The 20,440-nt window shown below is 45.0% G+C and overlaps 1 long non-coding RNA gene across 3 annotated transcripts in view; it reads left to right on the top strand.

Annotated features, from left to right (window-relative positions):
- The window catches only part of LOC146404351 (uncharacterized), an 84,526-nt gene that overhangs the window by 6,650 nt on the left and 57,436 nt on the right, over positions 1-20,440 (top strand). For 2 of the 3 annotated variants that reach the window (XR_014840097.1, XR_014840096.1), the window contains exons 2-3: positions 9,961-10,071; positions 12,630-12,691. This is a non-coding gene — a long non-coding RNA (uncharacterized LOC146404351). Of the gene's footprint in view, positions 1-5,807; positions 5,906-7,405; positions 7,846-9,960; positions 10,072-12,629; positions 12,692-20,440 lie in introns of those variants that run through there. The other variant, XR_014840095.1, reaches the window with a different exon arrangement.

Genomic DNA, 20,440 nt, shown 5'->3' with positions numbered 1-20,440 from the left:
GCCTTGCCCTAGACCATGAAAACCTTGAAAGGGCATCCTTTGGAGAGAAGGATCCAAAACCAGAATGGGCCTGAAAAGGCTTTTCTCCTGGAGTAAGCCTTGGCTGTTCTTGCTACGTCATTGCAGTTAACACTCCTTATGGAACCCCAGCCACCATCTAAGCTACAGAGACACACAGACATCGCAAATGGAATTTAGGAAACACAAAGCAAAAGAATGAGAGCATTCACTGACCTCCAGGAAGTGCTTGTACCCTGGCTGCCATCATTCCAGTGCCATGGTGTTTACTGCGAGCACAACGCTTGGGGAATCTCTGGGGTGACTTTATTTCTGTGACCCTCCTACCCCTGGGAGCCAGTATTGATAGCGAGAAGATGCAAAGGGCTTGTCTGTCCGCTTAGCCCAAATTAAAAGTGACACCCCCCCTCCGTAAAGTTTTGTTGAATCACCAATCATCATTACAAGTACATGACTTTAGAAGGCTGTTTTGATAAATCGAAAACAGAAATGGCTTTGTTAAGAGCTAGCACGTTGACCTGTTCTGTGATCAGTATCTGAGCTGACAGACTGGAAAAGAATGATATTGAAAGTCAATTTCATAACATGCCTTACTGTTGGAAGACATGAAAAGCAGCCAGGAAAGTAAGTGGCAGAATGAGGGGGCGGGCCTGCCCAGCAAAATTCCCCGTCTTTTCTAGGACCTCTAGAAGGACTAGGGAATAGGGTTTAAGCACTTCTGGCTGTGAAATAAAAACTTGGAGGTCATGTCAAGTAGTTTAATGATCTAAGAGCTCAGCTTGAGCCCTCTTACATAATGCCGGGTTTATTCCAGACTGAAATCCTAATCTTTGAACACAACTAATACTAAATAAGGGATTCATTGTGGAAATGGATCCTGTTATGTGGGTCATTATCCCATCAACTGGATAAAGATAAATTATCTCATCAAATTCCCAGTGACTGAACGTTTGTATCTTTAGGGATTTAGGGCAGTAATAAATCAATTCCCTGGGTGGGCAAGTACGGCTTCGGTATTTTCATTTTTCTCTTAGTTTCTGATTTCCCTAGTACTTTCTTACTATCTTATCAGGCTCTTTGATGTTTTGAAGGATTTTTTTAAATTGAAGTATAGTTGGTTTACAGTGTTTTGTTAGATTCTAGTGTACAGCAAAGTGATTCAAATTTATATGTATACATATATATAGTTTTCTAACGCTTTTGAGCTCAAATATATATATATATATATATATATATATATATATTCTTCAGTTTCTTTTCCATTTTGAGTTATTACAAGATATTGAATATAGTTCCCTGTGCTACACAGTAGGTCCTTCTTGTTTATGTTGTAAATAGTAGTATGTAGCTGTTACTCTCAAGCTCCTAATTTATCCCTCCCCCATCCTCAAATGAATTTTTTTCTTTTTTTCCTTTTTTTGGCCATGCCCACGGCATGTGGAAGTTCCTGGGCCGGGGATTGAACTTGCACCACAACAGTGACCCTCGAGCCATAGCAGTGACAGCGAAGGATCCTTAACCCACTACACCACCAGGGAACTCCCTTAAATGGAGCTTTATTTTGTGGGTTTTTTTTTTCAATGTAGGGCCATATCCACCATATATGGAAATTCCCCAGGCGAGGGGTCGAATCAGAGATGCAGCTGTTGGTCTACACCACAGCCACAGCAATGCCAGATCTGAGCCATGTCTGCTACCCACACCACAGCTCATGGTAATGCCAGACCCTTTCACCCACTGAGTGAGGCCAGGAATCAAACCCGTGTCCTCATGGATACTAGTCGGGCTCCCAACCCACTGAGCCACAATGGAAACGCCTAAATGAAGTTCTAAAAACAACTTTTAGTTCTTTTCAGTGAGTGGATTTGTCCAGATAACCTAGTTCTCTCCTCTGAGCTCGAATTGTTGAAACTAGTCGTACTAAGAAGAGAGAAGATGAGTGGCCAGGCACGTGTGAGGATATGAGACTGCAGTCCTTCCTTTGCCTCTCCTCTTACCGGAATTTACTCAGAATCCAAAAAGGTGTAAGTTGGAGTTCCCATTGTGGCTTGGTGAGTTAATAATGTGATGTAGTCTCCATGAAGATGCAGGTTCCAGCCCCAGCCTCACTCAGTGGGTTAAGGATCCAGCATAGGTCACAGGCGTGGCTCGGATCCGGTGTTGGCTGTGGCTGTGATGTAGGCCTGCAGGTGCAGCTCCACTTTGACTCCTAGCCCAGACACTTCCATATGCTGCAGGTATGGCTGTAGAAAGAAAAAAGAAAAAAAAGGTATAAGTTGGAGAGTTGGAAGGTATCTTGGGTGTCATTTAGAACAGCTCCCAGATTTCAGGGTTGATATCCAGAAAGATAAAGGGATTAACCTAAAGCCACAGCGTTAGTTTTGGTGCAGTTTGAGCAGGAATTTCTGACGTTTCCTCCAGCATGTTTCCCATCTTACCTTGATTATTTCTTTCTCCATATCTTCTGCATGGATATATCAAAGACCAGTTGTATTGTATTGCCTCCTCTATGTCTCATCTGTGGGCTTATTTTGGGTAATCTAAAATAAGTCAGTGAGGTCATTGGAGTCCCTGAAGGAGAGGAGAGAGAAAGGGGACCAAAAAAAAAAAAGTTTGAATAAATAATAGCCTAAAAGTTTCCAAACTTGATGAAAACTATCAACTCATAGTTCTAAGAATCCCAGTGACTCCCAGGCACAATAAACACGAATAAAATTATACCAAGACACATCATAATCACATTTCTTAAGACCAGTGAGAAAGAGAAAAACCTTAAAAGCAGCCAGAACATCATTACATTACTGAAAGAAAAATCTGTCAGTTTAGAATTCTATAACCCAATGAAAATATCTTTCAAAAGTTAAAGAAAAATACAGACTTTTTCAGACATTCAGAGCCACAAAATTTATCACCAGCAGATCAACTGTGTAAGAAATACTAAAGAAATCTTGAGGCATAAGAAAAATTATACCAGGTGGATATGTGGGTATAAATGAAGGAATATTGAAAGCCAGAGTGAACATAGATTACATGATTGTCTAGGGAGGAAAATCCTAAGGCATCTACAAAAAAGCTGTTAAAACTAATACGTGAGTTTAGGGCCATTTCAGATTCAAGATCAATATACACACATCTGTGATATTTCTATATAGTAGCAGCAATTAGAAAATTAAAATTTTAAATTTATAAGAGCATCAAAATATGAAATATTTAGAAATATCTATCAAAGGTTGTGCAAGACTAATTCACTAAAAACTACAAAACATTGCTGAGAAAAACCAAGGAATACTTAAGTAAATGGAGAAATACGCCGTGTTTGTGAGTCAGAAGACTCACTGTTGTTAAGATGTCAGTTCTTCCCAGTTTGACGTGTAGATTTAATGCAATCGTAATTAAAATTCTAGAAAGCTATTTTGTAAAAACCAGTAATCTAGTTTGAAAATTCATAATGAAATCCAGAGGGCCTATAACAGCCAAAACACTTTTGAGAAAAAAAAAGAACAAAGTCAGAAGACTTAACACTATCTGATTTCAGCTCCTATTTTAAAGCTTCAAGTAATCAGGATAATGTGGGTTTGGAGTAATGCTTGGTAAATAGAACGATGAAACAGAATAGAGTCTAGAAATAGACCCCCCCCCCCATGTATAGCTAATCCATCTTTGACAAAGGTGCAAAGTCCAATGGAAAAAGGAAAGGTTTTAAATATTTTTACATTTCTTTCTTCTTCTTCTTTTTTTCTTTTTAGGGCCACACCTGTGACATGTGGAAGTTCCCAGGCTAGGGGTTGAGTCAGAGCTTCACCTGCTAGCCACAGCCACAGCCACAGCAACATGGGATCCTAGCCACATCTACAACCTACACCACAGCTCACAGCAATGCCAGATCCTCTACCCACTGAGCAGGGCTAGGGATTGAACCAGCATCCCCATGGATACTAGTTGGGTTCGTTACTGATGAGCCACGATGGGAACTCCTTACTCCTTAAATATTTTTTTCTTGATTCCTATGCAAAAAAAAAAAAAAAAAAAAAAAGAAAGAAAAGAAAAAAGAATTTTGATCCATACCCTACATAATATTAAAAATGAATTATGGATGTAAATATAAAGCCTAGAGCTACAAAAGCTTCTTGAAGAAGCAGCAACTCTTTGTGACCCTGGGTTAAGCAAACATTGCTTAGATACAACACAATCCATGTTTTAAAAGTAATATATTAGATTTCATACAAATTAAGAACTTTTGCTCTTTGAAAGGTGCTGTTAAATGAACTTTTTTAAGGCCGTAGACTTGGAGAAAATATTTTCACATTATAGCTCTGATCAAGCACTTGTATCCAGAATATATAAAGAACTATTAAGACTAAATCATAAGAAACAAACAACTCAATTGACGAGTGGCCCAAGATTTAAACAGGTGCTTCACCAAGGATGTGTAGATAACTAAAATGCATCTGAAAAGATGTACCACATCTGTCAGTCATTGAGGAAATGCTCCCTTAAGCTGTGAGGTACCACCACACACCGACTGGAATGTCTAAGATTAAAAAAAGTCTCACCCCAGCAAGTGTCGGCAAGGAGGTGAACTCTTATACATCGCTGTAGGGGTATAACATGGTACACCCACGATGGAAGAGTTTAACAGTTTCCTAAAGAGATACACACATGCCAAGCATATGATCCAGCCCTTGTGCCTCAAGGTATGTACCAAAGAGAAAGCTATGTTTAAACAGGAACTTGTATGTGAATGCTTACAGCCGCTTAATGTGTAACAGCCAGAAAGTGGAAATGTTCACCAGTCAGTGGCGGATAAATAGGTTGTGGTAAATACTCCGCAGTAGGATGGAATGAGCCGTCAGTGTGTTCAACAATACGGGTGAATCTCAAAATAATTATGCTGACTAAACGGAGCCAGAGAAAGAAGCGTAATACTCATGATTCCGTTTATATGAAATCCTGCAAAGTACAAAATTAAAGCAGATTAGCTGAAGGAACAGGGCACTGGAGAGGGGCTGAGAGGGATGACAGATGGCCAAAAGGAGACTTTTGAGAATGATGGATTATTTCAGTTGTGGCGAATGGGGGTATGCATATGTAAAAACTTAACCAAACTGCACACTTGAAATTCGTGAAGCTTATGCCAGTTATACCTCCATAAAGCATAATAAAAAACAGGGAAAAAAGCATCAGCCAATGATCATGTGTCCGTCTGTTTAACATGAATAAACATGAGATCGTGTGCATGAGATCACACATTTGTGCATACAGGGGTATGCACATCGAAATAATGCAAGCGTATGATAGAACTGTACACATGGGTTAACAGATACACCTGAGAAGCCATTAATGTGGGTTTGAGATAACATATCACAGGATATGACATACCGTAATGGCCTAGCATGAAAATGTAATGTGATTTTAACGGAGGAAGATCCAAGAATAAATTTTCGTCCAATGAGCATTCATTTCCTTCCTCCCTCCTGAACCAGTTGTCCTGGCTCATGACATGAATAACCTGTTTCCTGCTGTGAACTACCTTGTCTTATTACTCACTCCGACCTCAATAAAGAAAACACAATAATCGAGCCTTCCATGGCTCGCAGACCTAAGCTGGCAGCCTGTTCACACAGCACACCATTTGTTCTGGGACACTGCAGGTTAAGCCAAGAGGGTTTCTCTCTGAAACAAAATACGCTCAATAAAGCCACAAAGAAAAAAATACCACCTCTTAGAGAAGCATGTTGAGTAAAGATACAGAGATTTTTTTTAAAAAAATTATTCTTTGCTTTCTGCAGAAGGCCAAGTCCAGATCTTGAGTGAGTACAAATCCACGAGGAAGCAGAGATGAGCAAGGCTCAACAATTCATTTGGACCTTGACTGATTTTTTTCAAGGTTGGTAAAACCGATCCTTAGAGAACCTTCCTGACATACTATAGAAAAAAGGCCATTGCATAAAATTGTGAAAGTAACACAGGTCTTTTATACCATTCACCTTCCCCCCTTCCCTCTCAGCTCACACACACATTCTTTCTGCCTCTCTCTTCCCTCCCTACCCACCCCAAGACAGTAAATCTGCGAAAGAATACCTCTGGGCCACATTCCCTCATCTGTAAAATGAGGAGTTGCTTTATCTCTAAGGCCCAAGATAGAGCATCCAGCTTGGAAGTGCTTTGAGATATACTGTTCACTTGATCCGTAGGGTTCTGGTAGCAAAGGCTGTATTTCAAGGCGCAGACTAAAACCTTTCACGGTAATGTGCTATGTGATGTCAGAGAGTTGAAGAATTTTTAAAATCTAGTAACACAACCTGTTTTGAAGATCTGAGTGACCTCAGAGAGCTGGTGTAACTGTTTTTTCAAATGGATTCAAATCACATCTGCATAAGTGAGTCTCAACCCTGCCTGTACATTGGAATCACCTGGGGATTTAGTTAGTCCAAGAGCAGGGGCAGGGAGGTGTCTTTTCATTGTTTCTGCTGTTCATATTCTTACACACTCCAGGCAAATCTAATGCGTGGTCTGGATTGAGACTCTTGCCTTTATACTCTAACAAACATCAGGATCAAAACGAGCCACAGTGCAAACCTCAGGTACTCAAATATTTGGACCTTGCTTGCTTGGTGTAGGCCCAGCCTACATCTGAGACAACATCTGGGAGTTGGGACTCTTAACTCCCTGAAACCCAGGCCCATCCCTTGGGTGGGTCACACAGGCTACTGTGTGAATAAAAAAGAGTCGGCTAGTGCAAAGCAAATCTATTTTCAATGTTTTTAAAATCTCACACGTAATACTTGCTCTTTGTAGTAATACAAAAACCTCAGGGGTAAATACATCTCAAGACAATAGTGTTCCCCTCCCCCTCCTCTCCAGCACAACTCTCCTGCTGTACCTAATAGCTAATGTCAGGTCAGTGGTGGGGAGTACATCCTTCCCTACCGTGTATTAAAATACACATACGGAGTTCCCGCCGTGGCGCAGCGGAAACGAATCGACTAGGAACCATGAGATTGCGGGTTCTATCCCTGGCCTCATTCAGTGGGTTAAGGATCCGGTGTTGCTGTGAGCTGTGGTGTAGGTTGCAGAGGTGGCTCGGAACTGGCATGGCTGTGGCTGTGCCTGGCGGCTATAGCTCCAATTCGACCCCTAGCCTGGGAAGCTCCGTATGCCATAGGTGTAGCCCTAAACAGCAAAAAAAAAATATATGTATATATATATACACACACACAAGCACATATATACATATGACTTCATAGGTCATGGGTTTTGTTCTCTGTTCTCTTTATTATATACAGAAAATGGACATCTTTGTATTTTTTTTCCTGCCCTGTGCTTTATTCACTTAATCTATATCATGAGTTCAGGAAAACCTGATGGATTAAATACCCTCTTGCAGCTTTCCTTGAAATGGCAGCAGAGGGACTAACAAGAACATGAGCTGCAAGGATAAAGAGAACAGCAAAGGAGAAGAGAACAATAAAATCTCAGACCTGGGGGAGCACAGGGAACAGCTGAACCGACTGAGGAAACCAGGGAGATGAAAACTGGGCGTTGCAGGAAGGTCCCCAAACCCCGAGGTCTTCAGTACAAAATGTGAGGCTGCAGAATTGGGGGCCCAGGTACTTCTACGTGTGGGTGCGCAAGTGACGCTGGAAACTGGAAGGCTGCCTGAGAGTCTGCGCCAGAAGCTCTGGATCCTCAGATTCCCTCCCCTCATACAACCGGAGCAACTGGGCGACTTTGCTCTACAAAGAAGCGGAGCAACGCCTTCCGAATTCTCAGCGAAGGAGTTCCCGTCCCGGTGGAGTGGAAACGAACCCAGCAAGGATCCATGAGGTTGTATGCGCTTGTGTGTGAGATGTAATTTCCTCTCCTGTAAGATGGAACTAATAATATCTCCTCACTGGGTTGTTGCAAAGATTAGGCGAGATCCTCTGTCTCTTAAGTAGAGGGCGTGGTACCTGGTAAAGAGCAGCCCCCACGAGTCAGTGTTATCATTAGTAGTAGTACTAGTAGTGTAACACTAGACTAGTAGTAATAGTACTACTAGTAGTAGTGGTGGTAGCAACAAAAATGAACAGGTCTCATAAAGTGATGTCGCCAACCAGTCTGGTGGCTTATAAACGTCAAGGACTTGCGCGTGTCAGAGTTCCGTTTGCCCGTCGTTATACCAGTCCACTGTCGAAAAAGACCCCTGTTTCTTATTTTTCTTTCATCCATGGTGAGATGGATTTTTCATTCTACACACGTCCTTTTGGGAAAAGGCGTAATAGCTTATATCTCGGTCTGTAACTGTTTCTGAAACGCGGCTTCAAGGTTTGAAAGCCTTCTCTTATCTGCTTCTCATTGTTAACATCGTCCTTAACGGTGTCTGGGAAAGATCCGAGTTCACAGTTTATAGGTGTGATTTGTCTATACCAGGCATCTACAGTAAGAGAGGGTCAGAGAGGGGGCACGGGTTCACGACCCTTCATGGCTTTGGAGTTTAGCACGGCAGCACTGAAACATTGTGGACCAAACAGCTCGTTGATGCTGCGGAAGCAATTCGGAGGCACGCATCTGTTGTCAAGAGATAGCAAAACACCCTACGTAAGAGCGAGCACGTCAAAGCATGTGGCTCCCTATTGTCTCAGCATCTGGCTCCCTGGCATTAGGAGAGAAGGATTCCACAGCTGCCAGACCAGAGGCACATTCTGAGCGGGCCGTGGCACGGCATAGCGGTTGTCCTCCCGGGGGTCAGGGCCTGAGAGGCCGGCAATGGTGACAGATGAGAGAGGTGATATCCTTCTCTTTTAATGGATTTCTACACCCTTGCTCCAAAGAGGGAGGCGGGAAGGCTGCCTCCCGGGGACCGTGCATGGGCTTGTCCATGTCCGTGTGGCATCACCACTCTCTCTCCTCACCCTCTCCTCAGAAAACACCCTCCAGGCATCACTCCCTATCTCAAGAGAGCGTTCGTAAAAGACACAGACACACAACGAAAACTGCTGGAAGGAACACACACACACACACACACACACACACACACACACACACAGCTCTTCTAACTCACAGACAGCTCTTTAAAACATGCCGAATGTCCTTAGATGCTTGCCATTTGACACTCATGATAACTCTGAGTGAGGTATTTTCTCTCCTACAAATAAAGAAGCCAAAGAGGTAAATGGCTGAACAAGAGCACATAATTAGTAAAGCTGTGGAGCCAGCATTTGAAGCCATATTTCTTGACAAGAAATGACCTACCTTTTCCATGATGCCAAGCTGCTGCTTCTAAAAAAGTGAGAATAATAGCACATGTTTATAGAGCATTTACTGTGTGGTTCTAAGTGCTTCACATATGTAAGTTATTTAATCCTTATAACAATCCACCTTTACAGAGAAGAGAACGGGGGCACAGAGCAATAAGATGCTTTTTCTTCAAAACAATAAATGGCTGATCAGAGAGGTTATGTCACATTTAGAAGGGGTTCCGTGCTCTCAAAACCCCACTTTGAGTCTTTGAGTTTCTTTTTCTACTAAAGGCCAAGGTCTTTTGCCAAATTACGGTGTCCTTTTAGTAACAGAAGGACCTCTTCGCAAACTCCAATTAGATGCTTACCTTGGATGCCTCCCAGGCTGTGGGGCTATTCCAAGAGCAGCTCCCTTGAGAAAAGGGTGATCTCCCACCTTCGTGGAAGAGGTGAGGCAGTAATGTGACCGTCCAGGTCTTCTCAAGGTGGTGGGTGTGCCCATTTTTGCTTGAGTCCACAGACCTGCTTCCTGCCCTGTGAAGTGTTTCGCATGCCCTTACGTCTGTGTCACCTAGGCCTTGGGCACACCTCTGATTCCAGTGTTTCGGCCTTCAGCCTCAGTCTGGGCACACGTCCTGCATTTTGGAGACCTCTGCCCTGTGCCCTTTGGCCTAAACCTTCTAAGCCGGGTTCCTGACTTGTTCATTCTCTCTTTCTGCAGGAACCATTTCAACTCCCTATTTGGTTGGCCTTCTTTGAGATTCTCTCCAGATCCATGGCCCTTCCACCCCGAGTCCCTGCATCCAGAGCGGCAGCGAGTGCCTCTCTAAAGGTCAGTGCTGAATCCCATTTCTGCTGGGCGAGCTCGCCTTCCTCGCGCGCGTGTGCGCGCACGGCAAACACCGCCGTCCTTTGTGCTTAGAGAGAATCTGCACAGAGAACTGGTTACACTCTCTCTCTAAGTCTGTTTGACCAAACGTGTAATTGCCCTCGTGAGTTTATATCTGTCTTTTCATAATGTTCAATGCTCCACCGTCCCCCGTATATTCACTCATTCATTTAGGAGACTATGAGCAGGGCACCCTGTGAGGAGCTAGAAATACAGCGACGGATAGGACAGCCACGGTCACGCTCCTCCCAGGGATTCTGAGCAGCAGACAATTAAAACACAGTGTGAACAGTGTGCTTGCAGAGAAATGCAAGAGGGGAAAAGCACAGAAGAGGAACACGGCCTACACGGGGCATCAGGGAAGACTTCTCAGGGAACAGGAGAAAGAGAGAGTGAAGGAGAGGGAGAATTAGCAGGTCAGAGGGGCTCAAGGAAGTGGTTTTGAGGAGAGAGGAGGCAGAAAGGGTATTTTACACACACACACACACACACACACACACACACACACACACACGTGTGCCTGGTGCAGCTATGAAATTAAGAGAGCTTCCTAAGGTCAGAAGCAGTAGGTTCAAGGGAAGGGCTCAAAAGTGAGGCTGCAAAGATAAGTAGAAATCAGGTCATGCAAAGCCTCATGAGCCATGTTACGGCAACTGGACTTTATTCTGAGGGCATTCGGAGGCCATGAAAGGGTTTTAGGCAGAATGGTCATCACGGGTTCAAGGTTTACATTTGGGAAAGGCCACTGGCTGCAGCCAGGAGGGGCCCAGGGTGGAGGGAGGTAATGAGGGGCCCTCTGCATTAACAAAGGAAGGTGGTGCCACAGGTGTGCACCTCTAGGGGGCCCCCAAGGGCCAACTCTTCATTCCACTGCTTGGGGAGGTGGCGGTCCTTGGCCCTCTGCTGAGTCTGTCTGAACACTGTCCTCAGCTGAAGAGAGCTGCCTCACCCAAAGTCACACCGCTCCCCAGGGCAGCCACATCAAATGACAGATGGACAGTATCGGGGCTTAGGCCCCGCTGGCTTGAGTCAGAACAACTCTGAAGGGCCATCCCAGCTCTAGAGGGCCCACAGAATCAGCTGAGGCCTTTGTTGCAGCCGCATCCCAGTTCGGCGCCTTCATCCGTCCTTCTCCCACAGGCGCTGGGCTCTAGGGCTCCCCAGTAAATTTCCTGCCTGCACATTTCAGAGTCTCAGAGTCTGTGTCCCAGGCAACAGCTGGGATCAGGAGTGGTTGAAGGAAGAAGACTCTAAAGCAGGACTTTGGCCCTCAGTCACCCACCAGTTGGCCAGCCCGAGGCTCTATCAGTGGTGATGGAGACGCAGCTGTGAAAGCTCGTGGGTGATGTGAATGGACTTGGCTGGGCTGGGGTGTCCAGTCAATACCTCCAGCTTTTAAGAGGTTGAGGGCATGAGATAATATTGTAATGAAATGAATGATCCCAGTGAAATGAGATGCTTTGCACCGAGTGCCATTGATGCCTTGGAGAAAGACTATAGAAAGCAAAGGATGAAATTCAGAGTGCCTTCAGTGCAGCATGTAAACAACTCTCAAACAACTCTTATCTGCTGCATCCAGAAGGCAGGAAAAGTCAGGCCCAAGACTCCATTGTGGGAGCAGCCCCAAGCCTCCAGAGCAGATTGAATTCTCGGGCCCAGCAAACCTTCTGGGTCAACTTGAGACCCGAGTTGGGAAGGAGTGGGGCCCTGAGGACTGAGATGGGGTCATCTGGGTGGATGAGCTTGAACGCCTTGAAGCTCCAGATCCCTTGGCACCCCGGGCCCTGCTGCTGTGTCCAGCCTTTTACTTAGAGGCTGGCTGGGGGACCATGCAGAAGGCTCAGCCTTCAAGGCAGCACGTACCCCCCTCACCTCCACTCCTGGCACCAGACCAATATCAGGGGTCAAATCCTAACACAACCCCGCTGGGGACGTGCGGGGCCAGCTGAAGGATGAAGGGACTGGGGGAGCTGGACTAGGGGAGGGGGCATAAGGCCAGACAAGGGAGAGGTGGTTGATGTGGAAGCACTTCTGTAGACATACACTGCTCTCGACACCCTGACAAGGAGCCCTGGAGAAGGTGCCAACCTGCCAGTAGGGCAGATCTCAGAAGCTTCGCAGAGAGCAGTGGAGCGCATTCAGTGAGGTGGAAATATCCAAATGGCTATGGCAGACATGGCAGAGAGAACCAAAAGGCATAGAAATTCACACTCCCCAGTAAACTTCCTGCGTGCCGAAACCTAAGACAGAGAACTTCAGATAGCTAAGAAAGTATGTTCGGCTTAATAGCTTACAATGACTTTGCCCCACCTTTCTTTCTTTCTTTCTTTCTTTCTTTCTTTTTTTTTTAAGTTTTTAGTTTACAAGAAACTTTCTCAGTTCACTTGAGGAAAAATGCCTTTTTATGGCTCATGATCATCTTGAATATGAAGTATTTATTAAAGGAAATTTTCTTTCCTAAGACGTCTTAGAATGCAGATTGTTCAATTTTTCTTTTTCAGAGAAAGCTCTCTGCCACATCTTTCTTGAGAACAAATTTGCTCCATTCCTATCTTCTTGGCGGGTGAGTAAGTTTACCCTGGGTAGCATTACTGCTTGTTTTTCATTATTCTGTTTTCCTGGCCGGGCTGTGCAATTCCTCTCCTCGTAATTTTCCTTGGTGTGCTGTGTGGATCACATACTAAGCTTGTTTTGAGTCATTTGCTGTTGGTTAAGCTTCTGGGTAATGTTTTCATTTTACCCATGGTGTTTTAGACCGCATCCAATAATAATATTGATACGACACCACCACGGTGGTAACTAATACTTAATGAGTGCTTACTCGGCATCGGCCGCTGTTCCCACGGCTTTCCCGAATCAGCTCGTTCCGTACACACAACAGTCTCAGCCGCACAACGGCCTCATCCACACATCCCTCTCCCCTTAAGAGCCCCTGAAGAAACCTCTCATGATATAAAGGAGACACACTGGGAAGCTTCATTTCCAGGTTCCAGGTGGAGAAACTGAGCCACAAGGCCATCCGACCTGTACTGGAGCCCTTCCCAGGATGGGTGACTCAGCCTTTCCCGGGCAGCCCCAGTAAGGTAGGACTTGGTGTCCACACATCCAGAGGGCTGAAACTTAGACATCTCACAACACCCCCTGCCTGCCCCCAGCAAGTAGTGAGGTTGGCTTTGTGGGCTTTTGCCAACCATGGATGCAGATTTAGGTAACTCGCCTTCTAGTCCTGCACAGAAACAAGGAACTTTCCCCCAGGATGCAGTCTCTCCATCTACAGCAGGAGAGTGTAGACCAGATCAGGAATTGAATATTGGTGGCCTGAGGGACACGTGATGCCCCTAAATGTGTTTTGTTTAGGCTACAGGTTTCATTTTGGTTTTTGTTTTTTTTTTTTGTTTTTTTTTTTGTTTTTTTGTTTTTTTGCTATTTCTTTGGGCCGCTCCCGCGGCATATGGAGGTTCCCAGGCTAGGGGTCGAATCGGAGCTGTAGCCACCGGCCTACGCCAGAGCCACAGCAACTCGGGATCCGAGCCGTGTCTGCAGTCTACACCATAGCTCACCGCAATGCCGGATCCTTAACCCGCTGAGCAAGGGCAGGGACCGAACCCGCAACCTCATGGTTCCTGGTCGGATTCGCTAACCACTGCGCCACGACGGGAACTCCAGGTTTCATTTTGTTTTGACTTGATTTTTTTTAGGGTGAGGGGGTTCTATGCGATGTGAATTCCCTTAAGAGATGGCCAGTTCAGACACTACCCCCTGCGACTCCTCATTGTCTTAAGTTGGGATCCCACATTCATGTACTTGCCTGGTCCCTATGGCCTTTTGAGATTACAACTTTGGGATAAAATCCTCTCGGAGACCCATGTCAATCGTGTATCTTTCCGCTGGAATCCCTCCGCCAAGGAGATGTGAGACCCCCAGGAGGCGGGGAGGCAGAGCAGGTGAGGGGGCAGGATTGGCCTGCCTGCCCTCCACAGCCTTGGTGTCCTGGGCTCTTAGACGCTTGGCTGGCCTTGCCCAGGCTGCCCACTCCACGGTGCCAAGATGGACAACGCGGCGATGTGTTCTGGCTGGGAAGCTGGAGGCAGGTGCAATGTTCTGCTCCCATCCGTGGTGCGCCAGCGATGGTTGGCACACTTGCTGCAGGAGGGAGATGCCAGCAACGAGCAGAAGCAAGTGGCCACTGTTGCAGGGTTCCCACCACTGGGGCACGTGGGACCCGTTCTGCTGGGTGCAGCCCAGTCTGGGTAGTGTCACCCTTGACAGATCCAGCTCCCCGCTCTCTTTTGCTGTCTGTGGTTGTCATAGTTACGAGGTTTCATTGCCCCTGATTCCCCCTCATCCTGGCAGAGGGGCTGAAACCCACTTCTTGCTGGGGTCCAGAAGCCTGTCACCAGTTGCACAGATTGAGGACACCCTGAGGTTGCAGCGGCAACACCACCCGTTTGGCTCCCTCCCTCCCTGGAGCCTAGCAAGGGCGCAGTTTCTTTAAGGTGCGTGAATGACCTTGACTTTCTCACAGACCCTTTCCCTCGCTTAGTCCACGCCCAGCTCTGTGGCTGACACAGTCAGGGCTGGCATTATCTCTCAAGCAATATGACATTTCAAAGCACCCAGGCATCAGGTGGAGTGAGATAATACCAGGGAAGCTCAGTAGGGTACCTCTCAGGCCCTAATGAGAAATACAAAGGAGCGAATCATGCAGACTTTCTATAGAGCCTTTCGGTGAGTGCGGGGCGGGGGCGGGGGTGGGGGGAGAAGAATCCTGTCGGTAATAAGGGCCTTTCTGGGAGGAGCTCGTGTTATTCGTCCGCTCTCGAATCCAGATTGAGTTCCGTGGGTGAGAGAACGCTCTTCTCTCCTGGATTTCTCCACGTGAGCTTCGGGAAAACATCTCAAGCTGAAGAGAGAATTAGATCAGCAAATGACAGTGTGTGTGTGTGTGTGTGTGTGTGTGTGTGTGTGTGTGTGTGTGTGTACCCCCCCGGCGGAGAAGCCCATAAACGGTTTTCATTCCTTTGTTTTGGCTCTGGGCTGGAACACCATGTTTAAATTAATGTTTTCAATGGCGTTATTTACGCGCTACCCACATTTTACAAGCTATTCTCAAGGTCAGGACTGTTTTTTTAATTGTTCATTTCCACGGAACTCTGAGGTACAAATGTCTGCAGGGGAAAGTGCGTCCTTAAATGTACGATGGATAAGCTGATTTTTTTGAAAACTGTATTTTTTTTTACGTTATTGTGACATGAAATACTTAAGAAGCCAAGGGTCCCTGATAAGCGCTTTTATTCTTTTCTAATAAACCGTGCGGCACTGAGCGTTATGCCTTATACATACATAGTAGACGCTCAGTGGATAGACGTTGAATTGAGCTTATCAAATATTCATTAAGTCTTCTACATTTAATTATGTAGTTTTGCTAGAGTAGGAATCCTGCTCTAATAGCTTTATTCCACTTCAACTTTTGCAGGGTAGACTTAATTTGCTTAGTTTTATCACAAATAGCCAGAAAAATTATGACGTGTTTTGTCATTAACATAAGTCACTGTGAACTAGATCTAGGCCGAACATTTTTCTTACGTAGTTTCATACTCAGTTTAAAGTTAAGCCGGCAGAATCCTTCCACAGATTTTTAAAATAGCCTTCTCCTTGCTTATCCAGTAGCATTAGTCTAATCCTTTGGAGTCCCAGTCCTCTTAGAGCTCAAAATAAGTTTGTGAGCACTGCAAAGCCGAAAGAGAGAGAGAGAGAGAAAAAAAAAAGAAACTCCTCATCTAGCTAGCTGCGTAAAGAGGAAATCCATTCCCACTTGTCCGCGTCTGATTGAACCTTTGTGAACCCCCGGTGCCGCGCGCCCTGGAGGAGCCGGATTAAAGACCTGCAGGAGCCGTCTCATCGATCCTCTTGGGCAGGTGCACTTCACACCTTTGCAGTTTCTCTAAGGCCAGCGTCGCAAGGACCGGGAGGAAGCTCGGCCCTTCCTAAAGCGCACGAAGCACAATAAACCCAGGGCTAAGAAATGAGGTGTTCAGGCTCAAACTCAGAATTGTGGGAATGATGGGCCAAAGGGATTCACCAAGTCCTTTTTGTTAAAATCCCAGGTGTTTGGCATCTGCCGTATTCATCATCCCCTCGCTTCTTTGTCCATTCACTCCGTCCCTTTGGTGGAGCTCTGTGCGTGCTGGGAGTGTCCGTGGTCTCTGACCGAGCCACCGAGACCCCTCCCCAGCCTGCAAGTCTACGGGAGGATCTCGAGGTCTGACCACTGTGTGGGCACCCCCCCCCCACAGATTTACACCTTGTGTCTTTGGAAATATAAGGGCCCTTAACTCAAATTTGCCCAGTTATCCCACAGACTTTAACTGAGGGTGGATGCGTAAGCCACAGTAAAACTCTCACTGGGACCAAAAATATTTGTGATTCAAACTCGCTTTTAAAAGCTTAAAATTCCAGGTGGAAACCAGTAAGGATTTTGGACTGTATCCTCCAAAATTCATATGTCGAAGCCCTGCCCCCAGTGTGACTGTATTTGGAGACGGGGCCTTTACAGAGGTCAGGAGGGTAGAGCCCTAATCTGATAGGACCAGGTCCTTCTAAGAAAAGAAAGACACCAGAGATCTCTCTGCGTCTCCAAGCAGAATGTCCGTGGCACCCTGATCTTGGGATTCTAGCTTCCAGAACTGTGAGAGAACAAACTTTCTGTTGTTTAAGCCCCCCAGTCTGCGGTATTTTACAGCAGTCCTAGCAGACTAATGCAGAAACACTGCAAACATCCACCAAACTGTCTCCACAGGATTAGCGCACTTGGTGCAACGCCAGGCACGGCGTAGACAATAAGCGTTTGCCAAGTAAGGTCACACACTGGACTGGGGGATGGGCCCAGCTACCAAGTGGTGAATCGTTCTGCTTCCTCTGCCCCGTCTGGAAACTGCCGTTGCTCACCTAATTCACACCCTCTCTGCTTTAGAGGAGGATGACTCCGAAGATGTTGGCTGATGATCCTAAAAGAGCTTCAAGTTGAAAATAAAAAAATAACACACTTGATCTTTATCTCCACACCCTCTCCCCTAACTACTTTCTTCCCCTGCTGAAGAGTAAAGGGCAGAACGACAAGGCAGGGTCACCTGCACTTCTTGACCTGTGTGTTCAGGGCAACCCCCTCTTACAGGAAGATGCTGGGTGGGTCCTCTGGTGCTGTGTGAGTTATAAACAACAACCTCTGTGGATAGCAAGGGAAGGCCTGCAGCAGGCAAAAGTGTCAAGAAGGATTTGCCTGTTTTCAGTGTGTCTTCTTCTTCCTACCCTCAAAATGTGCCAACTGCTTCCAGGTTACCTGGATGCTCCCCAGACACTGATCTGACCAAAAAATCCTCCGTGGATTCTTAGACATTAACATTCAGTGACTAATGCTGGCCACACGCTAGGTTGGGTTTGACAAAGTTGAAGCACAGAAGCTATTGCTTTCTTTCTAGGTTTCATGCCTGAAATTTGGGTCACTTGAAGCAGATAAATAATGGCACGTAAGCTAGAGACACAGTCCAAATGGCCAGAATTTCTGAATAAAAAGTTAGCACACACAAAAACAAAACATTAGCATGCCTTTCCACCCAATTAAATTATTTCTATTCAAATATTTAATAGAAAACAAGGTGTTTCTATTTTTTAGGAAAACAAGATTTTTCTATTATTTAATAGAAAACAAGATTTAGGTGTTCCCATCATAGCTCAGAGGAAATGAATCTGACTAGCATCCATGAGGACGCAGGTTCGATCCCTGGCCTCGTTCAGAGGGTTAAGAATCCGGTGTTGCCATGAGCTGTGGTGTAGGTCACAGACGCGGCTCGGATCTGGCATTGCTGGGGCTGCGGCTTTGGTGTAGGCCGGCAGCTACAGCTCCAACTCGGCCCCTAGTCTGAGAACCTCCATGTGCTGCGGGTGTGGCCCTAAAAAAGGCAAAATAAAATAAAAGACAAAACAAGATTTATTAAAATGATCAGTCTACTAGCTACTAGGAATATTACTAATATTAGCACAGTTTACCTTTAGAAGGATGTTATATAATTCAGAGCATCATTTAGGAAAATACAAAAACCTTATTCAGTGACTATGTATCTCTATCATCTGATTTTATTGCAACTTTGGAAAGAACCGCATCATCTGACTCAGCCAGTTGGAATAGGGTAGGGGGAGACCCAGAATTCTCATACTTTATAGGCCTCGGGATCCCGGAAGCCTATCTTTTACTACAAATTTAGCCGCTTTACCCCACCCTCACTCTCTTCTTTGTGTGAAACTCTCTCTCTGTTAATCCCAGGAGGCGTCATTTCCTTCCCCCCCAGCCAGCTGGCCTCTAGTTTTCATAAAAATTCAAATCCTACCTTTAATTATTTTTATTGAGCTAAAATGTCACATTTAAAACATATTTAACAGATACCCACTTAAAGGTGACCGAACACAGACAATTTTCACTCTACCCCTTTACTTAAGACCCACCAAAAGCATGGATAACAAGAAAGAGAGAGACATAGTCTGTAGTGAACCAAGGAGACAGCGACCACGCCACAGAGTGTGGGAGCACCCCTGCCCTGCACTGTGACATTGGACTCCGGTGTGGGACCTGCTTGAGTAAGCAGGTTACAGGTGTCCCCAAGGATACAGGTCATACACCTGTAAGTAAATAAATAGATAGATTTCTTTAATATAAAAAGGTAAAATTATTGTGTTATATACAAGGGTAACTCCAACTTGATCAGCTACCAAATGTATAAAATAAAAGCCTGCAAGAATTAGAATAAAGCATGAGTGATTCCTCCTGTACCTGGATGTAGGGAAAGGCTCTTCTTAAGTATGACCCAAACCTCAGATGCAATAAAAGAAAAAAATTAATAAACTACATGAAAAAAGACTTTTTTTCCATGTATACAAAGTCAAAAGACAACTAACAACCTTGCAAAATTATTTCAACATGTATCACAGATAGTGAGTTAATCTACCTAATACATAAACAACTCTTTAAAAATGTGAGGAAAAAAATTTTTTAAAAAAACCACAAAAGACAAATGGGCAAACAACATGAACAAACAATTCACAAAATATATATATATATATATAAAAATGGTCCTCAGCCATAGAGTAACTTCACTCACAATAAGGGACATGCAAGTTAGAACTGCATTGAGATACCATTTGTCATCTGCTGAATTGGGAAAATTAAGGAGTGTTAGCACCACATTGTGCTGGAGTGACTGCAAAGAAACAGGCTCGCTCACACATTCCTGATGAGAGCACAAATCATTGCAGCCCTTCTGGAAGGAATTTGTTTTGCCAGCAAAACGACGTATGCTTTTGCTTTTGACCCATGAATTCCACTTCCAAGAATGTTCCCTGAAGACACACCTCCAACCATAGAAAATAGTGGAAGCAGCCTAACTGCACACACCCAGCAGAATGATGGAATAAACTGGAACACCCACACAACGGAGTACTCTGCAGTTATGTGAGAAGAAGAGGAAGAAGAAGAAGTAGAGGAAGAGAAGGGGAGGGGGAGAGGTAGAAGGAGGAGAAGTTTGTGGATGGACAGGGAGTGACTTCCAGGATGCGTTATTAAGTGAAAGAAAGGTAACTGCCAAACTGCATCTACGGAGTGCTATCTTTCGTGTAAAGAAAAGGATACATTAGAAAATATGCATCTCTCTGCTCCTTTGACCAAAGACAAATGCAGGAAAGATAAACTAGATGCAAAAGAGATTGGTTACCTGCAGGGTATGATGGGAATGAACAGAGCGAATGACACCTTCCTGTATATACCTTTCTGGACAGTCCTGACTCTGGAAGCGTGTTAATATTTCACAAAGAACGAATAAAGAAAGGAAGGAAGCAAGAAATAAAATTAACAAAGCTGGGGGAGGAATTGAATGCAACCGAAAACAAACTGAACCGTGATTCAAATGAATAACAGAACCACACTGACGTGGAGGAAAAAGAACTAACCCAATTCATTTCTGAACACCGTATTGGGACTAATATACCCTTGGGCTGAAAAAAGAAAAAAACCGCTCTAAGTAAATATTGAATGCTCATTAGTAGACTGTCTCAGAGGCTTGAGCGAGCAATTCTGAAACTACTTCCTGAAAATGCTAGAATGGAGCTGATAAGTGCATTTTTTGTGGATAAAGAGAGTTGAGTTTCTTACCGTCAGAACAAGGAGTTACAGATACGGGAAGAGGGAAGAATAGACTGAGCCCTATAGATAATGTTGAAGTGGGGGTATCAGGGTGAGCGTGTGGGTTTTAGTCTCGCTAGATAT

This window comes from Sus scrofa, chromosome 3, assembly GCF_054392235.1.
Source record: "Sus scrofa isolate SSC_HxYL_T2T_F1_AM1 chromosome 3, Sscrofa_HxYL_maternal_Yorkshire_Landrace_v2.0, whole genome shotgun sequence".
Classification (NCBI taxonomy): domain Eukaryota; kingdom Metazoa; phylum Chordata; class Mammalia; order Artiodactyla; family Suidae; genus Sus; species Sus scrofa.
Note: the sequence above shows the minus strand (reverse complement) of the source record. Positions and strands in the feature narration are given on the sequence as shown.